Below are 18,696 nucleotides of genomic sequence, written 5' to 3' on the forward strand. Positions count from 1 at the left end.
AAATAGAAAGAAATTAATTGGCCAACTGATATATATATAAAAATTAGCCGGGCATGGTGGCGCATGCCTGTAGTCCCAGCTACCCGGGAGGCTGAGGCAGAAGGATCACTCGAGCCCAGGAGTTTGAGGTTGCTGTGAGCTAGGCTGACGCCATGGCACTCACTCTAGCCTGGGCAACAAAGCGAGACTCTGTCTCAAAAAAAAAAAAAAAAAAAAAATAAAAAAAATAAAAGACAATGAAACCACCTTAGAAAGCTTGAGAGTGAGAAATGAGCTTGGGGAAAGAAAATACCAAGTGTGTTAGCTGTGACGAGTCTATCCAAGAGGCTGACTGTTGCTTGCTACCTCCTCTGCTCTCCCTCTCTCCATGTTGGCAGAACTTGAGTCTAGAATGTCCCACACCTTGGACAACAAAACTTGCAATTTTCCGGGGATTTGGGGGAAATATTTATCTCCTCAAAAGAGAGAGGGAGAGGAGAGAAAGAAGGGACTAAATGGGGGAGGGTAGAGAAAGAGAAAGAAAATTCCCTTAAACCGTGTTTTATCTACATGAGATGTCTGAAATTGTGGCAACCATCTTGCGCCACGAGTAGACAAGACAAAGGACTTAGATAGTAATCCGATGGGATGGCAGAGCAGGAGGTTAAAAAGCCTGGATCCCTGGGCCATTGAACTAATCCCCAAATGACCTGTCTTTGGATTTGTGTTACAGGAGATAATTTCACTTATTGTTTAAACTATTTTGATTGACTCTTTTTCTGCTTTTGGCTGAAAGAGTTATAATTCCTACATCTCTGGCTACTTGGTTACTGGTGTCATCATTTTACTTTTACCCTAGAGCTGCTTTCAATATGCTAGCAATTATTCCTCTAAGATTGTTTTTGGGTGAGGGAACTGGGTGGTTGATTGGGTAGGAGTAGCTTTTTAGTTTTAAATTTTGCCCCCTGTTGTAGCCTAGAAGAGTAGTTCTGGCCACTCCAAACATACATATACCTGTATTCAAAACATTTAATTGAATAGACTATAAAAGAAACAAAAAACTAAAGTTCAATGATTGTAATCATAACAGAATTATCTCCAATATTTCGTAGCAGAGAAAAGGAGAGGGAGTAGATGACATTCTCTGTGATGATTAGTAACCAGTACTTTAAAGAAAGTGACTAAAATGATTTACTGAGGATCTATCATTAATTCACAACATATTATCATGAATGAGTCACTTAAATAGTTGCTTCCACATTGCACTATTTTGCCCTTGTCGGGGCTGATTTTGTTTGTTGTCACATTAGTCACTTGTTCAGTTATTTTTGGCTCTCTTGTATTTTCTAATAATCTCTAATAGAGTTTAGTCAGCTAAATACTTTTGTTGGATAATATATGCATGAACACATCTAAGAGTTGGACAGAAGAATTTTTATTTTTGCTAATTAGAATAAAATTTTCTTTCATTTTTCTCAGAAGATCAGTTAATATTTATTTTTGCATTTCATTAGATTTTCTCCCCGGAATCCGAAATCACCATTATATAAACTGCATAATAACAGTATCAGATAATTCTAGCTTTTGCCTTGGGGGCTTTATTCATTCATTCGTTCATTTAATCAGAAATATAGTTTGAGCATCTAATTTATGCCAGTCATAATGTTTAGTACTGGAATGTGAAATTATGGAGAAACTAAATTTATTTCCTGCCCCTGTAGAGCCTATAGTTCAGAGTCATATGTTTATATCAGGGTTTCAGCATGGGTTGGAATGTCTGATAGACAAATGCACATTTTTGTTTTGTTTGAGAAATAATTACCTAAGTCCTATGGCCATGGTTACTCCTTTTAAGTTCCTGTAGAATAGGCATTATTAAAAACCCAAGTTTAGGGAATCTATTTCTTCCTGGTTGAGCCTAGGGAGGCTGTGTGTTTCTAGAAATTTGTCCATTTCCTCCACATTTTCCAGTTTGTGTGCATAAAGATTTTTGTAGTATTCATAAATTGTATCTTGTATCTCTTTGGGATCAGTTGTGATATCTCCTTTTTTATTCCTGATGGAGTTTATTAGAGATTTCTCTTTTCTGCTTTTCGTTAGCTTAGCCAATGGTGTGTCAATTTTGTTTATTTTTTCAAAGAACCAACTTTTTGTTTTATTAATCTCCTGAATAGCTTTCCTGTTTTCAATTTCATTTAGTTCTGATTTGATCTTGTTGATTTCACTTCTTCTGCTGGGTTTGGGGTTGGTCTGTTCTTCTTTTTCCAGCTATTCAGCTCTAAGAAACAATGGTGATATAGCACATCTTATATTTTCCTGGTTAGAGCTGGAACCCATACTACTAAGTGAAGTATCCCAAGAATGGAAAAACAAGCACCAGATATATTCTCCAGCAAACTGGTATTAACTGAGTAGCACCTAAGTGGACACATAGGTGCTACAGTAATAGGGTATTGGGGAGGTGGGAGGGGGGAGGGGAGCGGGTATATACATACATAATGAGTGAGATGTGCACCATCTGGGGGATGGTCATGATGGAGACTCAGACTTTTGGGGGGGAGGGGGGGAAATGGGCATTTATTGAAACCATAAAATCTGTACCCCCATAATATGCCAAAAAAAAAAAAAAGAATATGCAGACGGTCTCTCCTTCCTATTGTCATTTTGCCTGAGACAAAATAAATCACAATTAGTTTTTATTGTAAAAAAAAAAAAAAAAAAAACCAAGTTTAAATGAGTATAAAGTAATGTCTCTAATGTGCATGAGGAATCATGCAAATAACGCACTTAAAGTTTAAAAAACAAAAGAAAGCAACAACAAAACATTTTCTGACTAGAGGAAGTGTAGGTATGCATTTTAATGTATCAGAAAAGAAGGGAGAGTGTTAATGCTAAGCAGATGGCCATGACTCAAATGTTCTTGTTTGACCTATCAGCAGTATAGGAACGCTTCATCCTTCTTTTATAACTTTCCTTGGCTTTCCCTACAGCACATTCTTGAATTTTCTCCTAAATTTTATGGCTATTGTTTCTTAGTCATTTTGAGGATCATCTTCCTTTGTTGGCTTTTTTCCTTGTTTGTTTCTATATTGGACCATTTACAAACTAAAACTGGGCAATATTGTCCATTCTCATGGCTTCAATTGCTATCTATGAATCAGTGTTCCTCAAACTTATATCTACAACATGTTGTGTCTCCTGAGCTTTAGTCTAGACTCACATACTTCACTGATTATTTGATATCTGAACTTGGATGTTTGCTTGGTCACTGAAAAGTCAACACTTTCCAAATATTTTCATTAACTTCTTCTTCCTCTTGTGTTTTTTTCTGAAGCCATCAATGCTATCTTTCAAACTCACTTTCAAGATATCACCAAGTCCCTTCTATGCTATCTCTTTAACATGACTGAGTTTCAACCACTTTTCTCCATCTTCCTAGTCACCACTCCAAGCCATATTCTGTCATCACTCTCCTGAATTACTGGATTAGTCTTTTTTCTGGTTGGATTCCTTAATGCTAGTCTTGATTCTCTCCAACCTATTCTCAACCTGCAAGGCTGAGTGAACTTACTGAAAGACAAACCCAATTTACTCCCCTCATGGTTAAAACCATCTCTCATTGAGATACCGTTCAACTTCTTAACACGTCTTAAAATCTGGCGCTTGTAGTTTGCATCTCCCTCCACCATGCACAATGTACTTTTGCTATGAATGACACAGCAATTGCCTGAATGTATTACATCACCTTGCTTCCAGAACTTTGCATATCTTTTCCTGGAGCATTTGTTGTTTCCTTTTCAATTAGATAGCACTTGTATGTACTTCAGATCTGTTTCAATGCCAAAATTCAAAAAATTCTTCACTTACCTACCACTCTTACCCTCCTGAAGTTGGCTTTTTGTGTCCTTGAAATGATCTTCCATAGCATTCTCTGCTTGTACAAGACTATGTTGTAGTTTTTGTACTTGTCTTTATCCCTTCTCAAACAGTATTATCCAACAGAGCAAGAAATATGTCTGAATTGTTGGTATTTTATCCCCAGCATAAGAGCTGGCACATGATCATACCTACTATTTATTTAATGGAAGAATAAAAATTAGATCAGATTAAATATTAACTCAAGTACCTAGGGATTAATATGATCATTCTAACATTATGTCTCTCTTCCTATTTTTGTAATGCTTATTAATATTTAATTAGGTGCAAAGAGATACTAAAAAATGATTGTCAAATTGAATTTTAAAATCTAGAACTCATGAAGCACAGTTGTTGATTTTTTTCTTTTTAATCTAACTCTCTTTCTTTCATTTTTAGTAAGTCTATGATTTTTCCAAGTGAGTTAGTTGGAAGGCATGAGATATAATCTCTCATGTCTGTTTTTACCCCTAGTGAATCCCTATATTCAGTGTTCTTCCCTGAGGGAAATTTCCTATGATACAGAAATAATGTTAACCTGGACTGCCATTTTGTTCTTTTAATTCCAAATGAATTGTGGCCCACAGATCTCCCACAGAAGAAAAGAAGGAAAATATAAGAGACACAGGAAATGAACTAGAAGCAGTAGGGAGAGAGTTGAGTGGGAGAATTTAGACGATAATATGCTATGACATCCTTTCTTCCCCCATGGTTCCTGACCCATTCTACCCCATAAACCAATCACTCCTTCAGTAGTGACTCTTTGTTTTTGCTGAAACTTAGACATTCCACATGGCCTAGGCCACTGGTTTGCAAAGTGGTTAATAGTGTGAATATGATGGGGGAAAGTATCTATAATTTTTTAAAGTTTCCTAAACATTACTGATTTGCAACCATTTTTGTGTACCAATGACTATACAGTGTCTTCTCTGCATACTGTAGACTAAGTTTCTGGGGCCCAGCAGAGAAATTCCTGCAAATATAAATATAGTGCAGATCACTTAGCCTTCACAATTTATAAATTATCATAAGTTTATACCTTTCTCAATCTATAGAAAAGAAAATTATATAATTAACTTATATATGCTCTTCTCTTCTATATAAATCTATATAGAAAATTCAACTAATAAAACAAACATTAAAAGGCATATTCTAGATTGACAATCTTTTTATTTGTGTGGCAGTATATATCTCTACCTGTCTTAATTTTTTCTATTATACAAATAGAACATTGATATGAAGGGTTAAGTCTTGTTCCTTTTGTATCCCAATGTCTAGCAGAATATGGCATATGGCAAATGCCCAATTAAAATTATTTTTAAATCAATGGATTGATAATTTTTCTGCTTATGGCCTTATCCTGGATTTTACCAGGATTTTAAGCTACATTATGTTATTTGGGTCTTCAACCATGCTGGCAAGTAAAAATAAGAAGGTATCATTACTATTACAGGAGTCTTCCAAATTAATCACTTGCTCTTATGCATTTTTACAAGTTCTTTTTACTGAAGTTATTTAAGTACATGTTTATATTGCACTATAGTTTAAAATCTCAAGAGCAAAAATGCATCTTTGTACACCCAAAGCACAATGCCTCCTTAACAGGACAGACTCTGCTGAATTGATTCACCATTATTTAAAAAATGACAAAAGTGGTTTTGATGCCAATCCATAAAATCTGGTTGTAATTGCTTGTCTCCTGTAGACCTACCTTTAGAATCGTTCTTTATACCCACTATATGCCCTTCTCTAATATTCATGATTGGATAGCATTAGTCCTTGGATGGATCACTGAATTCTATAATCATAAATTGGCAATGTATTTTGCACTCAGTTCTTCATTATGCTTTGATATTGGAAGAAGAGTTTCTTTTAAATCTGGATGAATTATAGCCAGTCGTTCTTTTTTTGCCAAGTCCCACCAACACTCAATTACTCAGGAACTGATTCTATAGTTTTCAGGTTATACAGGCCATTACCTCTTCCCCTCTTACTTCTTGATGTCTACCTTTGCACCATTTCACTGCTCATTAGACTGTCTGGAGGAAAAAGAAACACTTTGAGAAGGCAATGAAGGTGAAACTCAGGATGATCATTTTGTACTTGTTAGCAGCCCAGTAAGAGGTTTCGTGGGAAACATGATTAGTGAAAACTGGTAGGATACAGTCTGGACTGTGCTATCTATATGTAGGTTATACTTATTTTTCCTTCTGTCATCAATTATCTTAGAATATTTAGAGTTTGCTCACAGAAAAGGTTAAAGAAAAAATGTCTCATTTTTTCTCACATAATTTTAAAACACATTATATAGATATATTTTCTTTAATATCAGGGACACCTGAGTTCATGCTAATTGATAAGTTAAAAAATACCATACTTGTGGTAAGATCATCTTAGAACCCATATGCACTTTGGCAGATTTGGTAAGAGTATAGTGAGCTGAATATAGATGCCATTCTTAAAATTTTATCAAAAGGACCTTTCTTTTACTTCAACGAGCTTAGTTCTATTTTGTGGAAGTCCTTATCATAACTTAGTTTTCATATCTTATTGCAATTAGCATGGATAAGATATGTTGTGAATTTTGACTTTGGACACATAAAGAGTGTCCTTAAATAATAACAAAAAACACACGTCTTTTGTTTTTCTTTTCTGATTGGAGGGAGGGAATAGCTGTTTCTCTTTCTGATATAAATGATCATTGAGTTGACCTCTATATGTAGTGAAAATGGGAATTGTTGAACACCAAAGAAATGTGTAGTTTATGATTCATGAGATAATTTTAAAAAAATGGTGAAGAAAGCTGTGCCTACTTTTTCTATGTAAATCATGTGGGAAACAATAAACATAAGGATTTTTTCTTCATGTTTAGAGAATTATAAAATTGGCTACTGTGTTGTGAAGAAGATTTTTGTCTGAATTGTTTTTGTCCTTTGAAGTTCATTTTTCATAAGTGAATATTTTAAAATATGTGACACTACGTCCTTATTGTAAATGTTATGGGCATAATCAGAGAATCTAGAAGACATACGCAACTTACTTTCTAGAAGGGTCGCTGGAATTTTATAAGGTATATACTTCTCTTTGAAAGTGCCATATATATTTCTGTTGTACCAGATACATGACATTGAAAACTGGAAGTTCTCAAATTATTTGTCAACAATATTTCAGTAATGTCTTGCTTAAGTAAAAAGTGGTTTTGTTCTTATCTTTTCTTTTCTAATATTCTAATATATTAAAACAAAGTCTTCAATGTTCAAATACCTTTTTTAATTTTTCTATTTTATCTCTGTATTATAATTTGTTATTTGCAAGGCTTGTCCCCTTTAAAATTGTATTGTATTGATATTCCTTTGATTAAAACACACACACACACACACACACACACTCACACACAGGTATTTCAGGTAGTTTGAGAAAATCTGGGTTCAGTACACCTAGTTATGAAGTAGTGGACATAAGGCTTAGCTAGAACTTAGAGATGGGCAAGTCATAAGACCAAGTGTCAAATTTAAATAGCCAGGAAACAAAACTTCACTTTCTTTTCATAAAGACCTAGGGAGTACTCAGTGATCTCCTTTTAATCTTTTCCCTTTCCATGAGTAGGACAATGATATTACACATCTTCAACTCCTCCCTATAATCTGATTTCATGCCCCTTTTTCTTTCTTTGCTTGCCCACAAATTTTTCTTCACTGTACAATTCACTTGGGATTCTTCCTCTTAACACCATAGAGAAATCCAAGCTCTGTTTGATATACTGTCAGCACTACTTCTATCCTAACTTATTCAGACCTATATTTCTTCCTTAAATGTTTAGGAAAGTGTTCCTAAAAGTATTCTATAAAGTAGTTGTTCTGTGGCACACTCTGGCAACAAAAAGTTTCAAGACTAAGTTTGCCAAGTGCTACATACTTTATATGTTTCTTTGACATTTGTAACAAATATTAGCATGTTATGAGATCTGAAATGAAATATCCTGTAATAAACTCATTTAACTTACTTTATAAACCTTAATTTTATGTTTTCTTAACCTTCTTTTTCTCTTTTCAAAGCATTTTATGTCTTCTGTAGACTTTAGAATCTGATAGTTTTGAATTCTGTAAAGAAAAGTTTTCTTAATTATCAAATTAATAATTCATATATCTATTTTAAAAGATAATGTCTTTCTCATTCTAAGTGACCTACAGAGTCAATGCAATCCCTATCAAAATGCCTCCATCATTTTTCACAGATATAGAAAAAATAATTTTATGCTTCGTATGGAACCAGAGAAGACCCCATATAGCAAAATCAATCCCCTAGGCAATAAAAACAAAATAGGAGGTATCAATTTACCAGACTTTAAAATATCCTACAAAGCTATAGTAATTGAAACAGCTTGGGACTGGCATAAGAACAGGGACATTGACCAGTGGAACAGAACTGAGAATCCAGATATAAAACCATCCTCATATAGTGAACTAATCTTTGACAAAGCAGATAAAAACATACACTGGGGAAAAGAATCCTTATTCAATAAATGGTGCTGGGAAAACTGGATAGCCACATGTAGAAGACTGAAACAGGACCCACACCTTTCACCTCTCACAAAAATCAACTCACGCTGGGTAACAGACTTGAACCTTAGGTGTGAAACTATTAGAATTCCAGAGGAAAATGTTGGAAATACTCTTCTAGACATTGGCCTAGGCAAAGAATTCATGAAGAAGGCCCCAAAGGCAATCACAGCAGCAACAAAAATAAATAAATTGGACCTGATCAAATTAAAAAGCTTCTGCTCAGCCAAAGAAACTGTTAAGACAGCAAACAGACAACCCACAGAATGGGAGAAAATTTTCACAAGCTACACATCCAATAAAGGGCCGATAACTAGAATCTATCTAGAACTCAGGAAAATCAGCAAGAAAAAATCAAATAACCCTATCAAAAAATGGGCAAAGGACATGAAGAGAAACTTCTCAAAAGAAGACAGAATAATGGCCAACAAACATATAAAAAAATGTTCAACATCTCTAATAATCAGGGAAATGCAAATAAAAACCACAATGAGATATCACTTAACTCCAGTGAGAATGGCCTTTATCAAAAAGTCCCCCCAAATTATGTTGGCATGGATGCAGAGAGAGAGAGAGGAACACTCCTACACTGCTGGTGGGACTACAAACTAATTCAGCCTCTGTGGAAAACAATATGGAGATACCTTAAAGTGATACAAGTAGATCTACCATTTGATCTAGCAATTCCACTACTGGGCATCTACCCAAAAGATCAAAAGTCACTTTATGAAAAAGACACCTGCATTCGAATATTTATAGCAGCACAATTCACAATTGCAAAGCTGAGGAAACAACCCAAGTGCCCATCAATTCATGAGTGGATTAATAAAATGTGGTATGTATATACCATGGAATTTACTATTCAGCTTTAAGAAATAATGGCAAAGATATAGCACTTCTTGTATTTTCCCAGATAGAGCTGGAACCCATTCTACTAAGTGAAATATCTCAAGAATGGAAAAACAAGCACCACATGTACTCACCAGCAAATTGGTGCTAACTGGATCAACACCTAAGTGGACATATAGGAATAACATTTATCTGGCGTCGGGCAGGTGGATGGGTATATACAAACACAATGAGTGAGATGTACAAAGTCTGGGGGATGGTCACGCTTGAGGCTCTGACTCAAGGTGGGAGGGGGGTCATGGGCAATATATGCAACCTTAACACTTGTACCCCCATAATATGCTAAAATAAAAATAAAAGTAAAAAAAAAAAAACCCTATCTTCTTACAACTTGATTATATCTTTCACCAAATAGTTGTAAACTTACCAACCTCACTTTTCTCCCACTGCCCATGTTTTGAGAGGTAGATTTATAGACTACCTCTGGTAGATCACACATAACCTGGTAGTTCTTGTTAAGGAGTGTGTAAGTTATTCTGAGAGCAATGAAAACTTATTGGAAAATGTCATTTATGAATAAGGGTGTGATTTAATCATTAAAATAAAAACAAAGCAAACACCAAACTGAAGTTACTAAATGAAGTGAGGAGAATGGTCTTGGGTGATAGTGAGGAGAATAGGATTCGACGGAAATGAAAAGAAACTTCTCCAAAGAAGACAGAATAATGGCATGCAAACATATAAAGAAATGCTCAACTTCTCTAATTATTAGAGAACTGCAAATCAAAACCACAATGAGATACCACCTAACCCCAGTAAGAATGGCCTATATCAAGAAATCCCAAAACAACAAATGCTGGCGAGGATGCGGAGAGACAGGAACACTCCTACACTGCTGGTGGGACTGCAAATTAGTGCAACCTTTGTGGAAAAGAATTTGGAGTTACCTCAAACAGCTAGAAATAGAAATACCATTTGACCCTGCAATAGCATTGTTAGGCATCTACCCAAAAGAGCATAAGACATTCTATTATAAAGACATCTGCACCTGAATGTTTATAGCAGCACAATTCACTTTGGAAACAACCCAAGTGCCCATCAATTCATGAGTGGATAATTAAAATGTGTTATATGCTCACAATGGAATATTACTCAATCCTAAGAAATGACAGTGAGCTAGCACCATTTATGCTATCCTGGATTAAGCTTAAGCCCATTATCCAATGTGAGGCGACACAAGACATGGAAAATGGGCTCCACATCTACTCACCATCAAATTGGTACTGACTGATTTAAACTTCGGTTTTCAAATGGTGACAATGCTCACCAGAGATTCGATGGGGGTGGGGGGAACCCAATCTTAGGGATGGGATGAGTATTTTGGAGGGGGAGGGCATAATTCTAACCCTTCTTAGGGAGAGGCAAAGAAATACAATGTAACCGAAATGTTAAAAAAAAACAACTTTTTAGCAGGTGGTGGGCAGGTAGGAGTGGGGAGGAGGAAAGGGATGTATGTTTCCATAACATGTATGGTGCACACCACCAGGGGATTGGACATATCGGGGGGAGGGAGGGGCAGGGGCAATATTTGTAGCCCTAACAATATTTGTACCTCCATAATATGATGAAATAAAAGAAAAAAAAAACACAAAGAAATATAAATGACATGAAAAAAAAAAAGAAGTTTAGCAATGAGGCTATTTTAATAATCCAGGAGGAAGTTTTAGGTTGCATGGACTAGGGTGATGATGTAATGTAAACTGAAATAAGTTAACAGATTTTAAAGATGTATAGCAGGTAAAAGAATCAAAGTGAGGCAATTAAATGGAGATTAAGTAATACTGAGAAAGATAAAAGTAGGAATGCTAAAGATAAAAGTAGGATGGGGTATGGCATACAAAAAGCCATACATTAAGTTTTGGGTAGGTTGAATCAGAGTTGCCTTTGAGAATTCGGAGACGAAGCTGTCAAGTTGTTAAATAGGCAATCAGTTATACTGATCAGAAGAGTGATATTCAGTAGAGAAAAAAATGAAAACAAATCAATTCATGAGAATATTAGATGGCAATGGAAGTCAGGACCATGTGAAATTATTTAGACTTTAAAACTAAATAAATGTATAGTGTTATTCATTTTATGCCTTCATTTTCATTTCATATGCCCTAAGATTATTGAGCTACAGTAACAAACACATTTCTTGCTATTAGTGACTAACCTTCCCCTGTGAAGATTTGTATTCAGCTAAGTGGTAATTATCTCCTAAAATACACTAAAATTTTTCTAACCTGATGATTTTAATGTTTAATCTTAATACTTGTTATCAGTGCATTCAGCAGAGATGATTGCCATTTCCTGGAAATAAGTTTTCATAAACTCAAATACCTTTGCTCTGTTTTAAATGTAATTCCTTTATGTGTGTATAATCTATGATGTCCTCTCGCCTACTCAAGGACTCCGCTACAGGTCTACTTTTTTTATGCCTACATCATCAACTTTTCTTCTCTAATGGATCATATGTGTGGTTTTGCACTGGATCAATTTGGCTAAGCTGTGAATAACTTTTTCAGAAACCTCCTCTTTGTATGTCTCCAGGTTAGAGTCAGCCCAAAGAGAAATTGGCTTGGGATTTGAAAGGTTGAAGTGTAGCACCAGGGATTACCCTCTGAAGGTCATTGGGGATAGATGTGATGAAAGACAGGTACATAAATACCAGAGGTTTCAGGTTTTCTCTGTGTTTGCTTGTGGTGTGAAATAGATGAAGAGCTTCTGGCAAGTTTTCTCCCCTTCTCAGCACTTCTTGGCTACCATTCCTGCTGACCAGTAGTAACCCCAGGCCCAACACCAGATGCAGAAGCTATTGTCTTCTCCATTAGTTCTTCATTGTGGTCCCACTCCAACAGCTGGGCATTCCTGGATTTCCAGATTTCCTCTCAAGTACTCATTGTCCACCTACCCTGTGTTTCAGGAAGAGTAGTTAGTAATCTAGTTACTTTTATTTGACCATCCAACTTCCCTTTTTAGACAATTACTCCCTCAGATTCTCTCATGAATGTGTAAGGTCTTAATCCTAAAATTACTTATTATATAATATTCTTAATGGTTTTGTTTCTGAGTGAATCTTGACTGATGCAGTATATAATTATTTTGCTTTTGTATTAGGGGAAGAAAACCTTAATTTCTCTGCCAGCTACCACCTCATTTCACTGCTTTCTTTGTGTCAAAATTTCTTAACAGAGTTGTCTATACTTCCTTTCTCCAAATATTTTGTTCTCTCTTAACCCACACTGATCCAACTTTCATCTCTATCAATCCACAGAAATAACACATTAAGGTCAATAATGATATTCATTCACGTTTCTAAATCAAATAGCCAATTTTCTACCCTCTTGTTACTTGAACTCTCAACAACATTTGATAAAGTTGATTATTCCCTCCTTTTTGGCACATTTCTTCACTTCTAGGATACCACACATTTTGTGTTTTTGTTATTTTAATAGTTATTTCTCCTCAGTCTCCTTTGTTACTGTCATCTTTTTACCACACCCTCTTTGTAGTCAAATGCCCCAATGCTCAATCCTTGGTCCTCTTCTTTTCTCTTTAGATGTTTAGATTTTTAGTGAGCTAATTCTGTCTCATTCCTACCCACTTACTGATGATACCCAAAATTATATATCCAACCCAGAATATCTCAAAATACACACTAGTACATCTAACTACATATGTAATAACTGCACTTGGATATCTAAAAACCATCTCAAAATCGATCCCAAACCCCTATTTGTACCCTTCTTCCTCCAAACTCAGCTCTATCTATAGCCTTCTCCATACATGTAATGGAAGCTCCACCCTTTCTGTCATTCTGTTCGCCAATTTGCACTTATCCTAACTGATCTCTTTCTCATCTTATATTACTAACAAATTGTGTTGACTCAATTTCCAAAATATATCTAGATTGCAAACACAAACTCTATGGTGACTCTTGGCTGGGCTGCCATCCTTTCACTTAAGGTTATTGCAGTAGCCTCTGACAATTCTCCTTGCTTCTAAATATGTCTACCCACAATTTACTATAAGCACAACAGCCACCTGATCCTTTAAAAACATATGATATGTAACCCATTTCCTTGCTCAAAACTCAGTTGCTCTCCATTTTTACTCAAAATAAAGCTAAAATTCTTACAATAGTCCACAACATCAGAAATATACAGAGGCTTATTCACTTTTTCCTTTGCCTTCAACTCCTACTTCTCCTATGTGCTCCAACAATATTTCCATCTTTGCTGTTCCTCAGTCATGGCACCTTACAGCCTTTGGTTCTTCTGATATTCATTTTTTACCAATATCCACTTGTTTAATTCTTCACCTCTTTGAAATAGTTACTGAAATGCATTATTTTTAGTAAAACTTATTCTGGCAGACCTAATAGTATACCCTACGCTACCCACACCCTGACGCTCTAACCCCCCTTTAAACTAATCTACTTTTTTGACAACATTTATCACTGCTTATATAAGATATGATTTGCTCATTCATTGTACTTGTTAATTTTATATCTATCTCAGCTAAACCTGAAACTCCATTTGGACAAAGTCTTTATCTGTTCTGGTCATTGATATAAGCCGCATGCCTGTATGGGTGGTGGTAGGTTTGTGGTAGGCACTCAGCAAAGGTGTGCTGTGAGATTTTTGTTAAAGCCACTCTCAATTATAGAAGTCTATGGATACTAGCACTAATACTACTTCTCTTGGTATGTAAGATATATAATAATTACAGTCTCTTTTATTCAGGATCTTTTGTTTTATGAGTCATGAAGTTGTCTTGTACATAATTTAGGAATATTTTGATACTGCTTGTTTGTCATTATTTATTAACCTTGCCCTACCAAAACATAGGGGAGTTAGAAATCCCCTTTGAATATGAGAAAGAGCAATTTAGAATAGACAAAATGTAAACTTAGTTTTTCACTGTCATTCACCTTTCATACTGATGGGCCTTTCATTCTGATTGCAGATAGCTATCACAGGTTTTTCTGTATTTTTCATTCCTTGCATTATTAGCTGAAGTGCTTTACCATTTCTACGTTTCATTGTCAATTGTATCTCTTTGGTGTGGTAAATACTTTTGATGTATAATACACTTTCCTACCATTCTCTTGGTTTACATTCCAGTAATGGAATGAACTCTCTGGGTTCTGGTTATGCCCACTAGGTTATGATCTCCTCTGAGTGTAAGCACTTTTAACCCTTTGCACTCGGATATCGAGTGTGGATAATGAGAAAAAAGCAAGTACAAAGGGTTAATTTTCTCAACTATATGCCATATGCCACACATTTGTGCTTTGCCACTTCAGTCAATGAATAACATTTGTCTCTCAATGCAGGGAAAATTATGATTCTATGTTACTTTAGATCTAGAATATATATAGCTATATATTTAAGTTAAATATCTGTGACCAGATATTTACCAGAGCAAAACCATTTAGGCGATTTATACATTTCTAGATTTTTGGAGGATAAAAGAAGTGCAATGTAATAGAGAAAATTTTAGTTATTCAAACTAAAATGGCAAACTGAAAATATTTAAATTATTTCTTAAATATGAATTAAGAAATCAATTATGAATTATATGGCAAATATTTGCTAAATGACAATGATTATAAAAATGTTGGTAGAAACTATAATAGCTAAGTCTTTCAAGAGGAAGTGAAAAAAATTCTAATAGCACTAGATACAAAATATAATCATCTTATGTTGGACTATTCTTATAGTTTCACATTTTTAATGGGCCACTTCTTTTCCAATCTTAACAATGGCTGCTGTTTCTCACATGATATAATTCAGCCATGCCAAGTCACTCTTAGTTCACCCAATATACTAGGCAGTTTCATGCCAGACATTGTTCTTACCATTTCAAATATCCTCCCTGACTCTGGCCACAATTGTCCCCACTGTGTCTTGTTGTTAGTATCTACTTATCTTTTCAAATTTAAATGTTGCCTCTATTTCTGGACTCCTACCTGGGAAAAGTGACCACTTTTTCCTTTGAAAACTTCACATACTGAACTATATCATGGTGAGTGCACATCACTTATTTATTTCTCCCAACTAGACTAAAACTCTTAAAGGAAGTGGTACTATCTTCTTTGTCCTAATATGTCCAGAACATAGCACACACAGGGTATGTAATAGTTATTTATTTAAATCTTCAGGTGACTAGAATAATGGCTGAATGAGGAAACCATGAAGTAATAAAGAATAAATTGAAAAATCTGGATTACATAGAGCAGACTAGATGTGATTGATACAATTAACACTGACTTTCCATTTAAGTATACAAATATGAAAGATAGTCACAGCAATTTCAAGTAAATTCAAGCACATGCGTAAGAAGAAAATACAGAAACTGTGTTGAGTCATAAATGGTCTGAGGTCTAAAAAGACACAAGATAGTTTAGGCATAGTGGCTCACGCCTGTAATCCTAGCACTTTGTGAGGCCAAGGTGGGAAGATTTCTTGAGACCAGGAGTTCGTTGGAGATCAGCTGAGCATTAGGTAGACATGGTCTCTACAAAAACAAAACAAAACAAAAAACCCAAAATACCCAAGATACAAAGGAACCATAACTTGATAAACTAGTAAACTTTGAATTCACTGGAAACTAACTTTGTTTAAAACCAAGGTTTCTGATGCATTATCATCAGCAGCTCTTCTCTGTCTATATTCATTTAAAGACTAAACCCTCAGTATGGAAAAAAATAGAGAAGGAGATGAGTGGAAGCCTTCATACTTGAATGCTTAATCACATATTTTATAAAGCTTCAGAAGCAGGGATGAGACAGAAAAATGCTGGGATAATGTATGCCAGGAAAGGCTTGTGTGTTTTAAAAGATCCAGTTTTAGTCCTGTGGACCAACAGTTGTTGAATGTTTGTTAGGTTTCATAAAAATTTCACTAGATGCTATACAGAGCAACTTGATGTTCAGGTAAGATATGAGATCCAGAAGCTGTCAGAATATCTCCAATGTGGAAAGTAAAGTAGAAAAATGATACTTTATACATGCATTTGTCTTCAAACCCTTGACTGATATAGAGTTTGCCCACTCAAAAGGGTGGGAATAAAACTCTTTTAAAAAGGGAAATATGTTAACAAAAGGGAAAGAGAACATTTCCCTGAAGACATAGGAAAAAAAATCCAAATATATGAAAATAACTTTTTATGAGAAGCAGATAGAGACTTAGGGAGACATCTGCATGGTGACATCTAAAATATGGAAGAGACAGGAATCATAGATGAGGAGTAACTTGAGCATCAGTGTATATATATATATATATATATATATATATATATATATCTTCTGTTGTTTTTCTTAAAATCACTACCAAATGAATAAAAAAATATAAAAACAGAAAAAATTCAGCATTTTTGTTGGAAAATATGGTAGGATGCCATACATATGAGAGAATCTTCAAGGATGGGGCAATATTGAATGAAGGCAATGGGGAATCCCTTAAAATCCTTTTCCAGAAAAAGTAGTATGTTATTATAAGAACTAAAGGAAAATAATCCTGGAAGAAACTACTTAATATTTCCCTAATCTGATATATTAAGACTATAGTTTAAGGTAGGCTGTGAAACATAAAGAAGAAAATATGTTAGGCTTCTTTTACTAATACAAATCAGTAGAGTTCAGAATGAAGTTACTTATGGAAAAGAAGAACAAACGTTTGTTTCAAACAGAATGATTACAAGGTATTTCCACACTTAGAAGTGGTAGGAGTAGCAGACAGCACACCTAGGAAGAAGGACTCATACCACATGTAAAATGGAGAATAAACCAGAGAAAAATAATTTAAAAATCTAGCTCTATCACAGGAAATTCACCAATGAGAGAGGACAATATGACTACATACAATGGCTCTAAATGAGGTAGGCAGTTAGCTCACAAAACATATAAACTTGCCTTAAACTTATTTTCAGCTTGAGCTTTAAAATGAGCTTTAAATGGCTTCCAAGAGAACACTAAGAGGATCAGAGTGAAACACATTTTTGTAACTATAAGTCTAGAATGTGCCTTCTCTTCAATTATGTGTAAGCAAAATAACACTGAAAAGAATCTATATAAAAGGTAAATGTAACGTCTGAGGTAGAGGAAGAAAATAGTTTTGAGAAAAAAAATTACTGGAGTGAAATATTTTTATAGAAATGTTATGTTGTGCTCTTAATTTAAATCTAAGGAATATTGACTATGAAAGAACTCAGATCCAGATTAAAAAAATGATAAGCTGGTAGAGTTAAGGAAAGAATAACAATAGCAGCAGCAACATTACAGTAGCAGAATTAAAGACTGAAAAGAAACAAGAAAAATAAGAAAAATCAGACAAGTTACATGTGAAAAAAAGTTTAATAAGCTTTCAGAAAATGAATAAAGAAAGAAATAAAAAGATAAAGGAGAGGATAGGCTGAGGAGAAGCAGATAATAAAGATCTAAAATATGAATAATTTATTATGAAAAGGCCAAAATAAAAAAAAAACAGAAACAATATAAAAAGATAAACTAAAAGAAAACTTTCCAGAGATTAAAACAAACAAAAAACAAATGACTCTGAATTATAAAGCAGTTTATCACACGGTAATCAATACTGATTTTTTTTAAAAAGGTATTTATGCCTTATACTATTTTAATGAAATTTTTAGATTTCTGGTTTTTAAGAAAATATATGATACCCATGTAGGAAAAAAAATCAACCAAGGAAAGAAAAGCAGAGTTGTAAATTTGGTCTAATAACTATTTTGAAATATGAGAGATATCAAGTAATATGTAAATATAAAGGAATAGTGCTGTGAAGAACAAAAATGTAAATGTTATTTATATATGAAAACATAAAAGGACACTTGTAAACAATATAAGACAATAAATGTTTGTAGGTACATTGTTACTGACTAAAAACTAATTAAAATAAAGAATAATGAATTAGGTTGAATTGTTACAATTATGATTATTTAACATGGTGCATATATTACAAATAATTATGAAAGAAGCAGCTACATAACTTAAGATAATGCTCATAGTAAATGGTTTAAAAATCCAGGTTATAATCTTCTCCTATTTCCAAAAAGGGAGGTGCAGCAGAGAGTAAAGTGGATCAAGTTCACTTATGCTTTCTACATATTTTGGTTGTATTCTTTTAAATTGAAAGTTGATGTTTTATTGATGACAGTTGGACAATGTATACAGCCAATATTTTAAAATATTAATAGTAAATATTTATATAGTTAACTATAGATGTTCACTTATTATACTAGTAGGGTAAAATGAGAAGGTGCCTGCCATAGCCCTGTGTGGCAGATGCTACTACTAATGCTGATGTCCCATGCAACAGAGACCTGCAGGTGC

The sequence above is a fragment of the Microcebus murinus genome, chromosome 12 (assembly GCF_040939455.1).
Source record: "Microcebus murinus isolate Inina chromosome 12, M.murinus_Inina_mat1.0, whole genome shotgun sequence".
NCBI classification, from domain to species: Eukaryota; Metazoa; Chordata; class Mammalia; order Primates; family Cheirogaleidae; genus Microcebus; species Microcebus murinus.